General features: G+C 38.9%; 1 non-coding gene across 1 annotated transcript; it reads right to left on the bottom strand.

The window, feature by feature from the left end:
- Positions 1-5,779: 5,779 nt before the first annotated feature.
- On the bottom strand, positions 5,780-5,853 carry TRNAN-GUU (transfer RNA asparagine (anticodon GUU)). Its single transcript has one exon. It is a non-coding gene; the product is annotated as a tRNA-Asn (tRNA).
- Between the last annotated feature and the right edge of the window lie 3,453 nt (positions 5,854-9,306).

The following is a 9,306-nucleotide window of genomic DNA, read 5'->3' as shown; positions in this document are numbered from 1 at the left end:
GAAATGATAATACATATGGTTATGCTTACATTTTTATATTTTCCGGGCAAATTCAGGCCTGGGTTGTGGTGCATTATTCTATGTATTTTATTGTGCCTAATAATTTTCAGTATGTTGCCAACCAAAAGAAAAATCATAGAGCGCCTGCAGCATTTTTTTCACCACTGCCCAAAACAATGCACATATGTCTAAACATCTGTAATTTGCAATGCATTAAAAAGCATGTATGGTGAGACATGTTGTCTGGGTGCATTGGTGGTGCTGGTCAGAATGAATAACAGTTTTCTTTGCCTTGTGTTTTATTGTATGTTGCAATATTAAACGGTAAAACTCCTAGAACTCAGCCTGGAGGTTTGTCAGGCAGACCTTGCTTTTGTCATTGCCACCTCTAGAGGGCTCCACCTAAGACAAAATACTCACCTGAGGCTCAACTGATTAAAATGTATTACCGGTAATTAATTTACCTGCAATAATATATCTCATCTATACAGAAAATATATGAAAGGGAGAGAGTGCCATGCTTAGATTAAATAATCTCAGGATCATTTTCTTCTAAAATGTATAATTCCAAAAAAAACATAGCAGGAATTGGTATTGAATACCATGAAATATACATTATTTTTCTATTCCTTTTTCATAAAGAGTTATTTTATCACCATTTTAATCTGAACCCTTTTCTACACTTCCTAATAGATACCTTATTAAAAACTCCCAGGTATCACAAGCCCGAAGCGAGTGACAATCATAACCTATGCAATAATTTTTGTGAATAGACTTTTACAAGGAAATCAGTGAACCAAGCCTTGTGTTAGGTATGATGAGAACAGTGTGCAGGATACAACATGATAGCTAAATATTTTATTATTACAAAGTATCCAATATCTTTTATAAAATGTCATTAAAACATGCTTCAATAATAATTGACATAAAATAACAAAATTAGTTAATAGTAATAGTAGAAGCAAGTGTTACTTGTGTTTAGTTGTGTGAAGTGGAGATCAGAGAGAAGAAAGCAAATACCCATAAAACAACACTGTTGTTACCAAAATCTCAGAGGAAAGGCAGGTTTGGAAAAGATCAATAAACATACTTACCTTTCTTGTCCTAGATTGTAAGCTGTTTGGGGCAGGGTCCTCTCCTCCTCCTGTGTCACAGTCTGTATCTGTCTGTCATTTGCAACCCCTATTTAATGTACAGCACTGCATAATATGTTCACGCTATAAATATCCTGTTTATTATTATTATTATTAATATTATTAATATTAATAATAATCATTGTTGTTGGTACTGCTGAATTCAGCTCTGATACTGTAAAACAAGCCCCTGTATTTTTACTTCAGATAGGTGGTGAAATTTCAGGGTGGTTACCACTTGTTCATGCCCTGAACCGTGCTCATTGTTGGGACACTACATGTATACTGCAGTGGCCCATAGGGATTAAATGGGGGTTGTTGTGAAGGGTTTGGTGACCCCCTCCAACAAAATGTTGAAATGCTGGTTTATTAAAATACAATGCAATGGTTAGGGTAGCCCAGCAGCTGTTAGGTTTCCAACTCTTGGGTGTTCCCACAACCTATCTGAATTTTACACTATTTACCAAATAAGTAAAATTGACATACCACTGCCTAAATATTCCAAGAAGTTGTTTTGTTAAATATTGTTAGCAGCCTTAGCAAGAATTGCCCTTGCTAAGGCATGAAAATTCCCAAATATTCTATTGTTAAAATGAAACTCAACTGGAGAACGGTAAACAATAAACTTGTATCCTGAAGGATACCCCTCATGCTATCAAACCCACCTGGAACCCGTGGATGGAACATTGTTCCTCAGGACAAAGACCTTTCTTTTTTTTATGGGTATTAGTTGATGTACTGTCCTATGCTGTGAAAGTGATACTAGTTTACTTCCTTACTCTTATTGATGTGTAATGTGATCCCGCCTACATACACACACACACACACACACACACACACTTTTTTCTTTCTTTTTATTTTCTAATAAAAATATTAAATCACAGGTTGACAATCGACCCTTCAGTTTCTCGGCATGAATTTTGGATCGCATTTTCAATACAGGGACTGCAGTACACTGTTTGGCCATTAATGTTTTCCTGGCGCTGTTCTGCAGAAACAGCTGTTAGGTCTTGCTTGCTACACTAAATACACGTTGAAACGTCCCTGTTGCCTGCCCCCTGGAACTGTGCCAGATGTCCGAGGGTGCTGCAAGAGGAAGGCTGGCCTGTGTGTGGAGGTGAGTATAAAAAAAATCAGGAATTTTCAAAAATCCGACACTCCTCACGTCTGTGGGGTGCCGGATTTGTGATTGTCAACCTGTATAAACTTAAAACAATTTCTTTCTGCATTGACAGCTCTTCCTCTAAAATCCTCCTATTGTGATCTGCAGTGCCTGGGAGAAAGTGTGGGTGAGACACAACTAAATGACAAATGTGTTACAGTCAGGGATGGTAGAAGATATGTGTGTACTTTAAGAGGCTTCTGCATCACATAGTAGATGGATTTTGGACTTGTTTAATCTGTTTTACAGGAACCTTTAGTTGTACTTTAGGTATTGGACTTCCAGCTCTAATTTGTCATTGGAGCCTTAAAGCAGCTCTTTTATGTTCATGTAGATGGTAAAAGAAAAGCTTTTGAAGAAAACCAAAGGTTGGTCTGAACGCTAAGCAAACATTTGCCGAACTTCTTGTAAGCTCCTAGAATCTGTCTGCAGCGTGTTGTATGTAATAAGGCCACTGCCAAGCTTTGCAAGTTCACCATGAAGAAGTAAATATTCTCTGTGCGAGTCCTTCACAGAAAAGTCTTAGCAGCCAGAAAACTAGACCAGAAAAGAAAAAAAAACACTTCATACGGTACCTCTTACCAATGTTTGAAATCAACGCCTTTAATTGAAGTGCCACTGACCAGACCCTGGAACCTCAAAGCATAATACAGATCATTACACACTTATAGACCAATCACTTACAGGAATGCGTAAGATAAATGGATGCAAAGTACCTGTAGTTTGGCCTTTCAATCCAGGGAACCTCCGATTTGCCTTAGGGAAATCAGGAAATATTTTTTTTGCCCTGTTGGAGCATATTGTACCAGGGTTTTTTTTGCAACTATGTCCATAGGGTTTTAAATCTGAGATATGTTTATTTCTGTAGTGGGTGAACTTATGTCTTTTTTCAACCTAACTGACTATGTCCCTATGTGGTAGAGTTCTTTTTAAATGTATTGAATAAAGCTTTACACAAAACCAAAAAGCTGCAAACACAATTACTCCGGATCACAGAGACATAAAAAAGCACACTACATGGCATCCTATGTCACTCTGTCTAAGCTCAGCCCAATGCGTTTCTTCTCTATATGGGCCTTCACCAGGGGCTCAACTAGGTAAGTGCACCTACCTGGCAAAGTGTTTACCAAAAAGGGTCATTCTAATATTTGGATGTGTTTCAGTTTATACACACACTCATACATACATTTGTGTATATTTACACATATATATATTGGGAGACAGAGGGAAATAGTAGTTGGTGCACTCACAGGAGCCATGTTTTTTTAAGCAGCAGGATTAAAAATTGTATTTAGCAACCACCGTTTTCATGGGGTACAACCCACAAGGTGCTATAACTAAGTATACCATAACCCACTTTGGCTTGGCACCTACACAAAAATGTGTGTGGTTTAACCTGTTGAAATGTTATTTAGGACAGTCACGCTGATTCAAACTTTTTAGTGTCAATTAATAATGTCACCTAGAGTTTGTACGATAAAATCAAATTTGGGGTAAAACATGACATGAAGAATACTCCTGCTTAATATAATACTTTAAATTATATACTAGCAACAGACAAATATATTTGTACAGTCCAAGGAAGATGTAATAAACTTTGCTAAATGTACAGGAATAATTGCAAAATGACTGAAAAACTAGGAAATATTGAGCTAGCCTAAAGCTGCGTACACACGGTCAATTAGTGATATGACTATTTATTCTGTACAGTGCTATGTCATATGTTGATGCTATATAAATACTGGATAATAAAAGTAACAAAAAACTGAGCAAAGCATGTTTTTAAATCTCATAAATAATGTATCCTATACAACTTAATCTGATTCATTTTATAATATAGTTTATGCTGTACTGTGCATTATCCTCACTGATAGCAAGGGACAGTGCTCAGGTTCTGTGATATACATGTAGAAGAGACGTCACCTGTAAAAGAGGCCCCAACAATTGTCTGCAATCTGAAAAAAAAATATAGTAACAGGTAATTGCAAAAAATATATCACTCGGTGAAAACACAAGCTACTGTGAAAGTTCTCTTTTACCCAGGTTATTGTATATCTAGTAGTAGTTTGTCACATTTAACTGGACTTGTTCTTATAACGTATTAGACGTTTTGGAGCTCTTTAGGCTGCTTCATCAGTTCTACCAGTGTAGGAAATAATTATACAATGTAAGGGAAATTACTACTGGAATAGCAACGTTTAGTGTACTACATTGATGAAGCAGCCTGGAGAACTTCAGAATGTCTTCAATGTTACAAGAAGTTGTCCAGTTGAATGTGGCCAACTACTACTAGATATACATCCCTGATTGTTCTTTCTAAAACTTGGGCCCAATGTAGAGAATGTGTTTTTTTTTTTGCCACATTTTTTTTTATATTTATGTTAATGGAGTCAATGAATCTTAAGTGATTTCCCCCATTGCTTCACATTTTGGTTCCATTAGGTTTTGACCTTCAACTTGCAGAATAAAGCTTGTTCAGTAGAACTTTTTTTTTAAAGATACTTTAGGCTTCTTTTACAAAGATCAGAACTTCAGAATAATTATATGGATTATTATAAACTAAATCTTTTGAATTTTTAAACTAAATATATTGAAACTTCAAAAAATAGTCACATGGCTAAAAAACAATCCTTGAAAATGGAGCCTTTTGTATCCCCAAATTTTTTTGTGGTGCCATGTGCAGTGTAACACCTACAGATGTTGATAATAAAAACTTTGTGTCGGAATAATGTTAAATTATGTACACATGCTCAATAATTTTAAGTGGAAATGATCGTTAGCGATCGTCAGTAAAAATAAGAGTGCTGTACAGAACACCATACTAAAAATCGTTTTTTTTAATTATCATTATAAATAGGACATGGTGAAGAGGAAGCAGCTTCTCTATAACACATCAATAGCATTCACTGGCTGATCTGGTATGGCAGATCACTAAACAACATCGTCCGACACCTGTACATACGCTAGATTTTTGTCTGAGATGATCATGAACGACCATCTTTGGCAGCGAAACTTTAGCATTTATTATTAATAATATTATTATTAATAAACAGGATTTGTATAGCGCCAACATATTACGCAGTGCTGTACACTAAATAGGGGTTGCAAATGACTGACATTTACAGACAGTGACACAGGAAGAGAGGACCCTGCCCCAAGGAGCTTACAATCTAGGAGGTAGGGAAGAAGCACACATTGGGGGGGATATGGAGCATGTTTAAGTCCAGCACCCATGCCCAGGATTTACATCATCAGTGCTTGTCCAATACCCAAAGAAGGAAAGCGCTAGAAGCAAAACGGCGAAGGAGAGAGGAGGTCAATTGAGATAAATACACATAGCATACTAGTATATCATGTCCAATGCTCCATGCCTACATTCTGATTTTAGAACAAATAAGATTAATAAAAAAAAAAACAGTGAAGCAGATCTTAATTTGAATTTAGTACATTGCAAAAAAATGACTTCAGAATGAAAAAATAGAAGCGTCCCTGGGTGGGCTCGAACCACCAACCTTTCGGTTAACAGCCGAACGCGCTAACCGATTGCGCCACAGAGACAGCTGCTATGCTGACTTCCACATATGCTAATTACCCATAGCAATACACGTCTGGATTCTCTTTCTTGCTGTCACATTTATCCCTGGGCTCCGAACCAAAACGTTTTCCAGAGCTGAGAGCTGGAACCGACACAAAGAAATAGGAGGCGGCCAGAGAACATTCCTCATCCCAGAGGGATTTTTACTCAATAGCGAGCTTTATAGGCTGCTGACGTCACACAGCACGCATGTACAGAGCTTGTTACCAGGATAGCCGAGACAGACACGCCCCCTACCACGTGCACACAGCACCTGGCTGAGATACAATGTATCAAATTCATCGAACGTCACGTGACAAACACCTGAGCCAGACACGCCCCTTGCCTATACCCTAACTCAATATATTCAGTATAGCGCCTCCTTATGGCGGGTCATTATCTGCAATGTAGGTGGAGGATGGAAATGATTCTTTTAGTTATTAAAAAAATATATCTTTTGTAATTATCAACAGTTTAAGAAAACTTGTTATTATCTCAGGAAATAAAACAGAGAAAAAACAAGTATTTTAAACCCTTTCATTTTTTTTCATTCAATTAAAAAGAATGCTAAATTGTTCGGTGTTTGACTGTTTATTACCTGTATTGCCCTAATTGTTTAACTGTTTGTCTTGTGTATTGTACAGCCCCATGGAAGATGAGGGTGCTATATAAATCAGCAAGATTATTGTGTCTCGTTACATCATAGCCCTCTACTTTTTTTCAGAGTATCAGTGCTGGCCCAGCTATCTTGTCTCTCCTCCCACATTTCTACATAACTATATTTTTTGTATATAATGCCAGCCTACTATGGGCCCTCGTGCGTTTATAGTAGGCTGATTTGATGAACAACCAGAAAAGGAAAAGTAGGGTAAGTATGGAGAAAAGTTTTCGATATTCCCGCTGCACATTTATAGGGTGACAAGGGCAAAACTGACCAATAGTAGCTTGAAGCGTATCTATACTCAGAATTTTGACTTTACATAAAAGGGTAGAGAACACCTTTATGTAGGGTGCAACACCCTTTTCAAAAAAGAAAAAAGAAAAAAAAAGTGTGCAGCACCATTTTCTAATTCTCGGCCGCCTAGGCCATCAAGAATGAATGGGAGCACAAAGCCCCCCGGGATACCTAAGTCAGCCATCCCAGGGGGCTCTTGGGCGCTCCTTTTACGCATGCCCGAGCAGTGAGATCGGCAATTTGTTTCATCCTACGTTATCTGATTTCGCGCCTGGGTCGGGTGACGTAGCATGAAGAACCAGGAAGAGAAGATGAAGATGCTCCGGGACGGATGCTGGGACGATGTGGGACCTGATGCCGGAAATCCTCAAAGTGATCGGACTGCCCTGCGGGATTAAAGTAAGTGTGTCTTTTTTTTTTTTTAAATTTTTGAGTATAGTTCCTCTTTAAGGCCCTTTCAGATTTGCAGTTAAAAAAAATACAGCTCCCAGCCGCCCCTCTCCAACCCCTATGCAGGTGAACAATGGCTTTGTCATGCGGTTGAGTAAAGTTGGGGTCTGATTCTTCCTTCAGAGGAGGAAAAGCAACTGCGCAACCAAAAGCAACTTGACGCTTTCAGAAACTGCACCACAAACCACCACAACCATAGGCATACACAGGCACACAATGGTTCCCAATGGACCAGTTAGGAACAGGGTCAATGCTGTGGACAGCCACAAGTCTAAAATGACCCAAACATGATGGGCCACCTGGAAAGGAAATTACTGTAAGTATGGACAACAATTTTTTATTGAGTAACAGCCAGAGATGGAGTGAAGGGCAATACTATAGCACAAATTTTCTTTAAGGGGAAACCTTTAAATAACTTTCAGGTTCTAGGGAACCCCCTGCTATATTTACTGTATCTAAAGCTCACAGTGTATTAACATGATGGTCAGCACGAAGCAATGCCTCTGACATTGCTGGACAGTGGGAAGAATGTCACCCTTACAGACAGGGGTGTAGTCGTAAAAAAAGAGGAGGGCACCGTACGTGCCCGCCCCACTACACCCCTGGATATGTGTCACTCAAAGGTGAAGAAACTTGCCCCAGAAAGAGGTCATGATACCAAAACCCGCCCAGGTCTGAGCCTGCGATGGGAGAGTGGGAGGATTCTGTTCAAAGAGACAACCCACCCACCGCCCTGAGCTAGCAATTCCATAGGGGAGACATGGCCGGTCCGCCCCCCTTCTGGCCAGAGCCCCGGCACCAAAGAATTCTTTGCAAAATAAGAGTGGGCACGCATGCCCATTCCCCAAAAAAGTAAGGGCATGGCGTTCCCAACCGTGCCCGCCTCACTACACCCCTGCTTACAGATAGCTAAAAAGATGTCAGTAACTGACCTGAGAAGCACCCTGCTTGAGAAACACTGCTATAGGATGGATTCCAGTAAAGGGCTTTTGGATGTCTATACAAGGCCGACTTAGGTAAAGATAAAAACCTGACTAATATATGCTAAATACACATATCATTTTACAGGAAGATTATCAATGAAATGTACGGACTGATGACAGGGTCTCTTTAAAGCTCATAAATTGTGGCTTAGGTCTCATAGCTCCGTGATGTAGTCTGGTCGGTCAGGAGAGCCCCTCCAAGGGGCCAGTATAACAAGCCGTAATACTATTTTTAGGACCACAAACCTGATTCTGCATTGCATGACTCACACAGAATGATTGTAAATGAAGCTGCTGTGCCCCAAACAGGGATTTCAAAGGAGGCAGCTAAAGAAAGGCGCCAGTTGCTGCAAATACTGATTGAAATTACAATTACAATTAATTTGTTCTTTGTATTATTTTTTTATGTATTTTGCTTCTGAGGTCTTTTATATAAATACAGAAAAATTGACTTTAGAATATATCTGCTAAGGCAGGAGAGATTGTCATGCTGTCACTTACCGCTGCTATGACCTGTGTACAGAGTTCAGGGCTCATTCACCCACATGTGTTATCTCGTGCTGGGAAATGTGCAATAACGGAAGTGGACATGGTGACACAGGGAAATTCAGCGCTGTTCATGACATTTCAAATGTTCTATCCTTCTTCCGAATCAGTGGCAGGGTGACAAAGTATAAGCACAAAAGGCAGACCGGAAAAGGTTTGTTGTCACCCTATACCAGAAAGTGCCTGAACCAGGCCCTTTATGGCAAAATCATGTTTTTTTAATAAAGCTGCAGATTTTAAGACAATAAACATTACCTTTGTTATAACAAAGGTTGTACATTTAAAGAAAGTATACTAATTGGGTTTACATATTCTAAAATATTGCATTGGGGGTTGGAATTGAAGGTAAGCATTTCTATCCTTCTGTCTCTCTATTATGTATTGTATCAGATCTTTTTACATTTAGATCATGGGCCAGTAAGCTCTAACATAAGCCATATGTAAATAAAAATTCCTTAATAAATATTTTAGATTGTAAGCTCTTCTGGGCAGGGTACTAGTCT

This window comes from Pyxicephalus adspersus, chromosome 5, assembly GCF_032062135.1.
Source record: "Pyxicephalus adspersus chromosome 5, UCB_Pads_2.0, whole genome shotgun sequence".
Classification (NCBI taxonomy): domain Eukaryota; kingdom Metazoa; phylum Chordata; class Amphibia; order Anura; family Pyxicephalidae; genus Pyxicephalus; species Pyxicephalus adspersus.
Note: the sequence above shows the minus strand (reverse complement) of the source record. Positions and strands in the feature narration are given on the sequence as shown.